Source organism: Onychostoma macrolepis, chromosome 10 (genome assembly GCF_012432095.1).
Source record: "Onychostoma macrolepis isolate SWU-2019 chromosome 10, ASM1243209v1, whole genome shotgun sequence".
In the NCBI taxonomy this organism is placed as follows: Eukaryota; Metazoa; Chordata; class Actinopteri; order Cypriniformes; family Cyprinidae; genus Onychostoma; species Onychostoma macrolepis.
Window position 1 is genome coordinate 7,713,229 of NC_081164.1, and position 12,142 is coordinate 7,725,370.

At 43.2% G+C, this 12,142-nt stretch overlaps 1 protein-coding gene across 5 annotated transcripts in view; it reads right to left on the reverse strand.

The window, feature by feature from the left end:
* LOC131547994 (sodium/glucose cotransporter 1-like) overlaps window positions 1-12,142 on the reverse strand; it is a 67,404-nt gene that overhangs the window by 49,030 nt on the left and 6,232 nt on the right. The gene's annotated exons all lie outside the window — the stretch shown is intronic.

The window sequence follows — 12,142 nt, forward strand, 5'->3', positions numbered from 1 at the left end:
CTGGTTGTTACCCCCTTATTACCCAAATGTAACACATTGTTCCCTTATACCTACACGTACGTTCTTTATAGGTACGCTATAATTACAGAAACGTACACTGTAATCAGTATACTTATGTAGTTCTTTGCGGTTGTAATCTAAAGCGTTACCCAAGATTACATTGACCAAAGAGTAGGTTGTTGTGTTTTTTTGCGGGATGAAACACAATAAAGAGTCTAAACACAGGCAGGAATTTCTTCTTATTTTTCTTTACTGAACTGTCTGCAGTGATGAAGCAGCCAAGCAGGAGAACTTCCAAGAAAAGGATGGCCAACAAAACTCTAACTCAGTACAAAATGTGGCCAACTAATAGCCTATATATATTCCCGAGTTCTATTCTTTCTCACACAATACACTACATTTCCTCCCCTCTAAATAAAGAAGTCTCAAACAAACAATTTCCTTACAAATAAACAATGCAACTTTTTTTTCCTTTTACAAAAATAAATGTAACAATCAAATAACTACTGTTTCAATGAAATCTTTTTCTCTTTTTTTTTTTCAGTTCTTATAAATCCAGATGGTTTGGAGGTTTCCGTACACAGGTAGGGTAAGGTTTCTCTTCACAGGCAAGAACAGGTGATTGTGGCTCCTTAAAGGGAATTACAGTGCCATCTTGTGATTGTGCCGTGTCACTTCCATTGTTAGCAGGTACAGCAGGCGTAGATGGAACACTCACTGGAACACTTTCCAGAGGAACATTTGAGCTTCTCAGCTGATCGATATGCTGCCTCCAGAAGATGTCGGGAGCAACCTCCACTGTATACGAGAGTGGACCTGTTCTTTCTTTGACTCTTGCAGGCATTCACTTGTGATCTCCTCTGTAATCTCTAGCAAGCAAACTTCCAACTCGCGTGTTTTTCCTCCTCCTTGTGATTGTTTCAACTGTTTGTCCTGTACGGTTCTTTTCAGATTTGGTTTCAACAGATCCAGCCCACTGTAAAAACTAAAGGTTCCTGGAGGCACCTTTTGGGGTTCTTCACTTCGCCACTGTGGCGGAACCCTCTGTAGAGCCTCTAGGCACCCTTTAAAAAGGGGTGGTTCTCTGAGGAACTTTTAACGGTTCCTGGAAGAACCCTTTTATTAAGAATGGTCAGGAACCACTTTGGTGCTTCGAGGCACCCTTTCTCAATTTCAGTTCTTTAATATTTGTTCCCCTCTCCCTCCCTCTAGTTTATTGTTCCTGCTATTGACATTTAATTATTTTAATAAACAAACAGAAAAACTAAAATGAATACATATCAAACATTGTTTATTGATTAACAACAACAATATCCATAGAAGTTTCAAATAAATAATCAATACTGCACATCAAAATCAAATTCATGGGAACACCAGTGTTAATATTGTTATAAAGAAAAAAAAAATAAAACTTACACCTTGACAAAACCATAAACAAATAAATGTGACTCAAATATCTTAGAACTTTAAAACAATCATACCTCAAAAATAGTACAATTCAAATGAGCAAATTTAATGTACATCGCAGTCAACGATAACATTCTTTCTTGTTCTAAATGGAGGTCACAGATTGGGAAAATTCACACAGGAAATTTTAAGAAATTGATAAGCCTCAAGACAGCTGCAGGTAGCTTGATGATCTCCTCTTGAATACCCAACAAATGCAGCAGAAAAATAGTACACTTTTCTGTACGTTTAACAGCTTTTCTGTATAATGTTGAATAGAACAAAGGCACTTATAAGGTGAAATCATGTTGGTGGGTTCGCCAGCAAGTAGCTCCTCACCATCAGGAAAATCTGCAGTGCTGCTCTCACCAAATGGGTCTCCATTACCACAGTTAGTGTAAGATTCTGTGTAGTTCGTTGAAAAAGGAGGGATTTGCATAAAATTTAATAAAATATTGACATTTATTCATTTAGCACATGGTTTTATTCAGAGTATCTTTAAAATGAGTATTTTGTTATATTAGTGTACTGATTAATGGTTGTGGACTAGTTCAATGCAATATCTATTGCAATAACACACAGTGTATGTATATTTGAATGTATTTATGTATGTATGTGTTCGTGTGTATGTATATATACACAGGTGCATCTAAAAAAAATTGAATATCGTGAAAAAGTTATAAATAAATAAATACATCGCCGAGGCGGGGATGATTTTTGGTGTGCCGGCAGAACAACAACAACAATGCGCTACATGTATCTTTTCCCCTCATTTATCCCTAATAACTAATGGAGTGAACGCGCAGCAGTTTTTCAGTGAGCGGGAACAGAAAACCCGGAGTGGATGCACAGCGGAGTGATCACAGAGCGCTTAGAGCGGAGAGAGGAACGTGCTTTCGCTCCATTCCAGGCTTTGATCACATCCCCCTCAGCAGGCTGAATACACCTCGTCTTTCCCTAATTTAAGACCTATTCAAACTAAAATTAAGAAATGTATTACACTATTTGAGAAATGTAAGCCTATTTACGGCCTTAAAATTATGAAAAGTGCATTTAAGACATTAAAGACAGGCGGGAACCCTGCAAATGACGGAAATCTGTCGTAGACTCGCTGCAATTAACGGAAATCCGTCGTAGCGACGGAGAACTGTAATCCCTGCAACAAGCCAAAACGAATTCATTTAGGCTAAAACCAAACTGAAACCAACGTTGGGTCTCTCATTCCACACAAAATCAAATGTTTCCGTATTCACAATGTATTCACAATGATTGCCAAAATATTTTGTTTATTATGGCTACTTGCATTCCAATATCCATGTAAAACAAAATGTTTTGCATGACATCACAGTACGATGATAAGGCAATGGCGCAGATTTTACTACACATTTACTACACAACTGAGCAGCGTGTTTTTTTCCCTATGTTTGACTGACTGCATTTTATTATGATAATGAACAGGCTTCATTGTCAAAGTAGCAAAGCTTAACTGTGTGCTCATGCGCAATCCTTTGAATTTTGGAAGCAACTAGGCTACTCCTTTTAGCAATAAAGATAATCGTAATTGAAAAAGGTTTGCACCACATTTTATTTGTGTACATTCACAATAAAAACAAATCTTTGTGCTTTTGTAAAATAGGATGCCGCTTTCTGCCGTGGTTTACTTTCACACAGCACAAAAATGAACCGAAACTCTGCATACTAGGCTACTTGTTGCACAGTTTTTCTTTCTCTTTCTTAATTTATTATTTAAGTAAAAATACATTTCTCATATAGCCATATTTATTCATAATATATAGATATAGCCTAGCTTTATTATGCTTTTCTCCGCTCGCAGAAGCGCTGCAGGTGCGTAATGTGATATGATATGACCATGTGAATCTGAATTCTGTTGTTTGCTTCTTTTTGCGCATGCAAAATTAATCCCCGGAAAACAAATGTTAATATTTTTAACGGGTCACAGACACTTATCCTTTCTAATTTAATTAAATTCTAATTTAAAATAATCTTTTTGGTTAACGGTTAATAATCAGTTAACGAGCGTTGGTTGTCGGTTAGGAAAAATAACCGAAATGAACATCCCTATGTGGGATCCCTCCTGGTTTCTCTCGGAATCATTTCAGCCGTAACAGGGGAGCCCTTCAGCTGCGCAAGTGTAAAAACATCCAAGGGTACGCTTTCTTTCACTGGCTCTGTGCTAGTAAGGTCCAGTGGCTGGCGTGAAAGTCCATCAGCATTTGCATGTCAATGCGTTCTCTTGAATTCAATCTGGTATCTGTGTCCTCCTAGGAACAAAGCCCACCTCTGCATCTGTGCTGCAGCTGTCAGTGGTACTCCCTTCTGTGGACTTAATATGGAAACCAGAGGCTGATGGTCAGGTAAACTTGTTCCCATACAGATACTGATTGAATCATTTAACCCCCTAGACCAGGCTCGGTGCCTCCCTATCAATCTGCGCATAGTTCTTCTCCACAGAGCTGAGGGAACATGAAGCGAAGGCTATAGTTTGTTTGGTCCCATCACTCATCACATGGGACAACACTGCACCGATGCCATACAGTGAGGTGTCACATGCCAGTTTCAATGGTTTATGGGGGTCAAAATGAGTCAACACTGTATCTGACATCACCAGTTGCTTTGCTTCCCCAAAAGTTTCTGTACACTGCTTTGTCCACATCCATTTCTTTCCTGCTTGCAACAGGGCATTAAGGGGATGAAGAGCAGTAGCTAGATTTGGCAAGAAACTGTTGTAATAATTGACAAATCCCAGGAACGACCTCAATTGTGAGATGTCTTTTTGTGGTGGAGCCTCTGCAATGGCTCTCAATTTGTCAGGATCCTTATATAGGCCATTTGCATCGATTTGATGTCTATGTAATGCTGCACTTAAAGAACTCACATTTGTCACGTCTTGCATGTAGCCCGTAATCTCCCAGTCTTTTTAACACACGTGCCAAATCCTCCAAATGGCTTCTGTCATTTTCACCTGTCACGATGATGTTGTCGAGGTAGCATTGAGCACCAGGGCAGCCTTGAAGCACCTGATCCATAGCCCTCTGCCATAAAGCGGGTGCTGAGGCAATGCCAAAAACCAGCCTATTATATACAATCCCTTATGTGTGTTAATAGTCAGAAACATTTTTGAGTCTTCCTCCATTTTCATCTGTAAATATGCTTCCGCCAGGTCAATTTTGCTTTAGTGTTTACCCCCAGAAAGTGTGGCAAATATATCCTCTATTCTCGATAGTGGATATTGTTTAACATGCAGTTCGGGGTTGACAGACACCTTGAAATCTCCACAAAGTCTTACACTTCTGTCCTTCTTTGTGACAGGAACAACTGGAGTTGCCCAAGGACTCCAGTCAACTTTGGATAGAATTCCTTCAGCTTCCAATCGATCCAGCTCAATCTCCACTTTCTGGCGAATAGCATAGGGAATGGGACGTGCCTTATGAAACTTGGGAACTGCGTTCTCCTTCAGTGTTATTTTTCCCTTGACATGCTTCAAGGTTCCCATGCCTGGTTGAAACACTGTTGCAGTATCATCCAGCACTTTTTCCAGTTTCTTTTGAGTACTCAATGAAGCAAGAACTGTGACTTGCAGACTTTTAATGGATTCCCAATCCAACTTTAACTTTCGTAACCAGTCACGTCCCCAAAGTGCTGGCCCCTCCGTCTGTAATATGTACAGATCCAGATCACTGGGCTGATCATTGTGCTCAACAGTTACAGGCATTACCCCAATAGGAAGTATACATTGGGGAAAAAAATTATTTGATCCCCTGCTGATTTTGTACATTTGCCCACTGACAAAGAAATTATCAGTCTATAGTTTTAATGGTAGGTTTATTTGAACAGTGAGAGACGGAATAACAACAAAAAAAAATCCAGATAAGCGCATTTCAAAAAAAGTTATAAATTGATTTGCATTTTAATGAGTCAAATAAGTATTTGATCCCCTTTCAATCAGCAGGATTTCTGGCTCCCAGGTGTCTTTTATACAGGTAACGATCTGAGATTAGGAGCATTCTCTTATTAAAGGGAGTCTCAGCTTGTTACCTGTATAAAAGAAACCTGGGAGATTGTAGACCTACACAAGGCTGGAATGGGCTACAAGACCATCGCCAAGCAGCTTGGTGAGAAGGTGACAACAGTTGGTGCGATTATTCGCAAATGGAAGAAACACAAAATAACTGTCAATCTCCCTCGGACTGGGGCTCCATGCAAAATCTCACCTCGTGGAGTTTCAATGATCATAAGAACGTTGAGGAATCAGCCCAGAACTACACGGGAGGATCTTGTCAATAATCTCAAGGCAGCAGGGACCATAGTCACCAAGAAAACAATTGGTAACACACTACGCCATGAAGGACTGAAATCCTGCAGCGCCCGCAAGGTCCCCCTGCTCAAGAAAGCACATGTACAGGCCTGTCTGAAGTTTGCCAATGATTCAGAGGAGAACTGGGTGAAAGTGTTGTCAGATGAGACCAAAATCGAGCTCTTTGGCATCACCTCAACTCGCCGTGTTTGGAGGAGGAGGAATGCTGCCTCTGACCCCAAGAACACCATCCCCACCATCAATCATGGAGGTGGAAACATTATGCTTTGGGGGTGTTTTTCTGCTAAGGGGACAGGACAAATGCACCGCATCGAAGGGATGATGTACCGTCAGGGCCAGGGCATTGAAGCCAGCCAGGGCATTGAAAATGGGTCGTGGATGGGTATTCCAGCATGACAATGACCCAAAACACACGGCCAAGGCAAAAAAGGAGTGGGTCAAGTAGAAGCACATTAAGGTCCTGGGGTGGCGTAGCCAGTCTCCAGACTGTGTCTCTCACTGTTCAAATCAACCTACCATTAAAATTATAGACTGATCATTTATTTGTCAGTGGGCAAACGTACAAAATCAGCAGGGGATCAAAGTTTTTTCCCCCACTGTAGGCTCACCGGTGTATGTTTGACAGGCGATGGTTTTAGCTTAACATTGTCAAAATGTCTCTTAAACTCAATCTGTGACATCACTGATACAGCGGAACCTGTGTCCAACTCCATTCGGATAATCTTTCCATTAATTTGTGGCGTCAGCCAGATTGCTTGATTCAAATCACTTTTCAGACTGTAAATTTCTAAATTTGCCAGCCCAGTATTCTGAGCAATAACATGCACATTCTTGGTTTTCTTTTTCTGAGCCTTGTACGGTCTGTCTTTCTCACTGCTTGGTGCATCAGATCAACATGCTCTTTGTATGTGTCCAATTTTGTTGCATTTCCTGCAGGTTTCTGTTTTAAATCTGCACTGATTTGCTTTGTGTCCAACCTTATTACATCGGTAATACAGTTCACTTCTTTGCATTATTTTCTTTGCTTTACTCACTGCGAACATTTTGTTCACCGACATTTTCACTCCTGACCGCAACTCCACCGTGTCTCTGGCAGCTGTTTCCATGGCTACAGCAATTTCAACAGCACTCCTAAAAGACGTGATGAACTTTATCATAACAATGTGATAAACTGATAGGGACAGCATTGAATTGGTGGTGCGTCAATACAGGGGTGTATACGACCTAGTCGAAACCGCTGAGGCACGCATCTCAGATCATAACTGAGGCTGAGTGACAGCACGTGAGGCAAGCGATGACACATCTAGGTTATAAAACCCTTGCAAAAGTGCTGGGTGACGACCAGCCTGCCGCCATACAAATGTCCTGAATAGATATACATTTTCCCAGGCCCATGAGGACGCGAGTCCACGGTTTGAGTGGGCCCAAACTCCTATAGGACATTCCACGCTCTTTGAGCTATAAGCCAAAGCAATTGTGTCGACGATCCAGTGTGACAGCCTTTGCTTGGACACAGGGAGGCCTTTTGTGCGTCCACCAAAACATACAAATAGCTGCTCCGAGAGTCTGAACTGTCTAGAGCGCTCGATGTAAGTGCGCACCGCACGTACAGGGCACAGCAGGAGTGTATTAAGCGGCTCCGCCCTGGCCGGTGTTTTGGGGCGGAAAGCAGATAGTGTTATGACCTGCGCTTTAAATGGAGTCGAAAGCACTTTAGGCACATAAGCTTTTCTAGGCTTCAAGGTGAGTCTGCAATCACCTGGCCTGAATTCAATACACGAGTCGTCAATTGAAAGTTCAACACGGGCTGAGGAAGTGCATCTGTTACTGGTAAGCTCCGTCGAGCGGCCAGACATGAAGGCTACACGAAGACATGAAACGTTCGAAGGGCCAGGGATAAACCGAAGGGCAGGACTGTGAATTGGTATGCTATCCCCTCGAATGCAAATCTCAGGAAGCGCCTGTGGCAGGGGGCTACTTGAATATGAAAATAAGCATCCTTTAAATCCACGGAGATAAATCAATCCTCCCGGTCTGATGTGTGGGAGGATTTGTCTCAGCGTAATCATTTTGAAAGAGCGCTTCGAAAGCGCACAATTCAGCGGTCTCAGGTCCAAGATTGGGCGGAGTCCGGCGTCTTTCTTTGGCACCAGGAAATAACGACTGTAGAAGCCGCTCTCGCGGTCTGTGAGGGGCACTGTCTCTACAGCGCGCTTTGCGAGAAGATTATGTATTTCCTCTCGCAGAACTGAGGCATTCCGCTACCGTACAGTGGACATTAACACATTAACATCCCTGACGGCGCTTCGGCCACAGCTGTCTTGATCTCACCGCAGGCTCATGTTCACACCGAACAGCAGCAGAAGAGGCGTGCGTTCTTCCCGCGCGCTGCGCTGAGGAGGAGCAGGAACGCGCAGGTGGATTCACGCCAGCGCGCTTTGGCAGGAAGTGGCTAATAGCCTTCGATTGCTTCTGCGTTTTAACGAAGCGCTCTGTGAACGTCTCTACCGCCGCTCCGAAGAGACCTGAGGGATTCACGGGAGCATCCAGAAGGGCCGAACAGTCCTTCAATTCGGTCAGAGTAAGCCACAGGTGACGATCTAGCATTACAAGATTCCCCATATTGTGGCTGATAGCTCGAGCGGTCACCTTCGTCGCTCTGAGGGCCAGATCCGTGGCGCGTTGGAGCTCTTTGAACACTTCAGAGTCCGGCCCGTCCTCATCCAAAGACTTGAGCAGTTTGACACACTCCATTCGGTCAGCGCCATTCACAGAAGACAGGAGGGAGGATCCCGGGTTGTGCACCCGACTGGTGAGCGGCGCGTTCCACGACTTTGTTGTCTTGTCGTGCACATCAGGGGAAAAAGAGGCCAGGTCTCCGCGGGGTGTCCTTTCGGCCGCGATCCAACTGGAGGTACCACTCATCCAGACGGCTTCTGGCTGGCTCGGCAGGAGGCGCCCACTTCAAACCGAGCTCATCAACTGCCTTTGACAGGACGCTTAGGAGCTCGACATCACTGTGATCGAGGTCCCCCGCATCGCTGCCGTGGGGTGCAGTGTAATCCAGCGGGCTATTAGACCACTCCTCTCTTGCCGACGCTGCCACTGAAGCAGAGCGCGTGGGCACTGAGCCGGCGCGGGCTCGTCACCTGACCCTGACAGATCCGCATCAGAAGCCCGCAGCACTTTACTCCTTGGCTCGAAAGAGACAAGTTCATCGCCTTGGACGATGGCCACACGGAGCCTGAGAGTCCAGGGAGACTCATATCTCCGCAGTGGGGGCAGTCCGACCCCCCAAGCGCCGCCTCTGCGTGGGTGCATCAGAAGATTCGATTGGCTCCGCGCAGGAGGGGCAATCGCGAGTCATCCTTGTCTGAGTCCGAAGCTCAATAGAACACAGCAGGGGAAGAAGGCGTGTCCGCTGCAGTGTGTAGATCACGGTGAGTAGTCTTGTTGATAGGCTTCTTGCTTCTCGTAGAAGGTTGGCTGAAGGAAAAGATTCTGAATGGATGACGTACAAGCGCTGCCTTATATAGAGTGGGATTCCCGCTCATATTTTGCGCGCTTGAATGCCACTGGCCAGTTTCACTGGCGTGATTCAATAAGGCTTCAGTAGTATTTGAGAAAAAGGTATTTCCCATAGCAATAGAGTGACCGAATCGATAGGGAACTAGGTACGACCTTTCATGTAGATTGGTTTTCCATCCAAATCATTTGCATCTTTTATGTGCATTTATGAAAATACGGCTAAACAAAATGCAAATCACGGCCACATGCTTTTTCTAATCTCCAAAACAAGACAATAACACAAATTTAATTGTCATATCGTTAGATATTTGAACAAGCTCAGAAGAGATTAGCTTTGATAAGGCACAGTAATTATTTGCAAATTATATTAAAGATGCTAAATTTTTCACTTAACAGGTCAGTCATTCCCAGGCTCTGAACACAAAAGCAACATGTCCATGGATAGCGGTGCAGGAGGAAGGGACAGTGGTGATGGCACACTGTACATGCATGGCAGGGTTGGGAAAGGTTTGTTCCCACGCTGCGGCACTGATGTACACAGCTCTTGCTGTTGGCAAGAGAGAAGGACAGGCATGCACTGAGAAGCAATGCACATGGACAAAGCTGAGCACGAAAAAAGTGAAGTACGATGAGTTGTCTAACATCTTCGCTAACAAGGAGAAAGTTGCAAATCAGGACCATTTGTCACACATGAGACCATCTGCTGATGAGTTCAAGTTGTGCACAGCTCCACCAAAGTGAAGGCCAAGAGGCAAATCCCAAGAAAAGTGCAATCCTGTCTGTCATCGAAGGCCACTCCCTCAGACACATGCCCAAGACTGGACTATTGGATCTGCCATCACCTCTGACCACTCTCTATGCAAGCACCAGGCTTGAAATGAATTTGCCCGCTCTGCTGGAAGAGGGTGCCAAGACCTTTGATGAGCTGCATCTCACACCGGAGCAGGTAAGAACTGAGAATGGCTGTCATTAAAATAAGTTTGTTGTTAAAACAAGCAGCAAATGTAATTTGTTAGAAGAATGTCAGATTCCCAATATATAAACATCACCTAATCCATTAAGAATAGATTTGTTCCTTTGTGATAATTGCAGCTCTTTTGACAGTTCAATTCTTTTTTTGAGTGTTTGTTAGTAGAGGAAAAGACCAGGGAACAGAGAAAGTCGAGAGTGTGGTTTGATCAGAGAGCAGGAAGAGTTACTGCATCGTTGTTCCATGAGGCAGCCAGGACAGAAAAATCTTCATCTTTGATTGAGAGTTTGTTATCCACGCTCCTGTCAGTTTTCAACTGAAGCATCAAGGTATATATTGTGCTGCAGAGGGTTCTGGCGTACAATAAAATCACCATTTATGTTTTTATATAAAATGAGAATAATTATATAATTATGATAGTTCCTTACAGTATCGCAAATCATAGCGGAGTTTCAATATTCAATTAGATATTATTTAAAAAAAATGTTCAGCCCTTATACAAGTGCAGGAATGATAATTTAATGCTAGGCTAGGAATTGTATTATAAAACATAAAAAATAATATGGCTCACTTTTTGTTGTTTTCATCAGATGGGGTCTCAAAAATGACTGCCAGAGAGTCATAGCTGATTTAGATGCAGGATCTCCATGTAGACCTCAGCATTGCATTAACCAGGAGCTGCCATGGATCGGTGCATCACCTGATGGTGTGGTGACCTGTGCTTGCCATGAGCCTGGTGTGTTAGAGATTAAGAGTCCTTTCAGTGCAAAAGACCGCACTCTAAATGAATGTGTCAAAGACTCACGATTCTGCTTGACTGTCACTGAGGAAGGTGTAATGAGCCTAAAGCTAGATCACAGTTACATGTATCAAGTGCAGGCCCAAATGCGTGTAGCAGAGGTAACATACTGTGATTTTGTGGTGTGGACACCTCAAGAACTTTTTATACAGCGGATCCCATTTGATGATCTTTTTTTGATGAGGCATATTTGAAGGTGGTGAACTTCATTAGAACAGGGATACTACCAGAGCTGTTGGGTAAATGGTTTACTGTACCACGCCTCTCCGCCACTGCAAGCTCTGAGAAGACACCTGTGGGATGTTACTGTGGTAAGCCTGTTGAGAATGCAGACAACATCCTCTCTTGCACATCTGAGCAATGCAAACGAAAACACTTCCACAAGTCTTGTCTGATGCGGAGCAGAGTACCAAAGACTTGGACATGTTTAGAGTGCAAGAAGCTCCTGTAGGTTGTCAACTTTTGTTTGCAAGATACTTTGTGAACCATTTTACTGAAAGATTTCAAATGTCTCATATACATAAATGTTAATATTGTACATAAAAAGTACAAATGAAGCTTGATCTTTCTTCAGTAGTACATTATTGATAATAATAAAATGTAAAAAAGATTTTCTTTGATCTTTATGGTCACGTATTTGTGTACACATTCATCTCATTCATCATACATATCCAAATACCACAGATTGCACACTGCAGTGCACAGTAAAAATATATACTAATTGGTTCTGCATTGTAGTCCAGAGTTTACAGGAGTATTTAAACAAACCATAGGAACCAAAACTGGGAAAAATATGACTAATAACTTATTACCGCAAGAAGGAACATTTGTCTGTCTATTCTGTGGGGACCAAATATTGCAAAGTGTACAACAAACTGTCACCATCTTGTCAAGCGAGGTAGGTTGTCCTTTGGTGGCCCCTTGGCAGAGAGACAGAGGAATGGTGGTCTGAAGGATAGTGTATTTGTTCCTGACCAGGCCGATGACTCTCTCCACATGGATCCCGACAACAGCAAGTCCCCTTGTTGCTTCTAGTTCCAGTGGATACAGTTGCTGCTTGCCG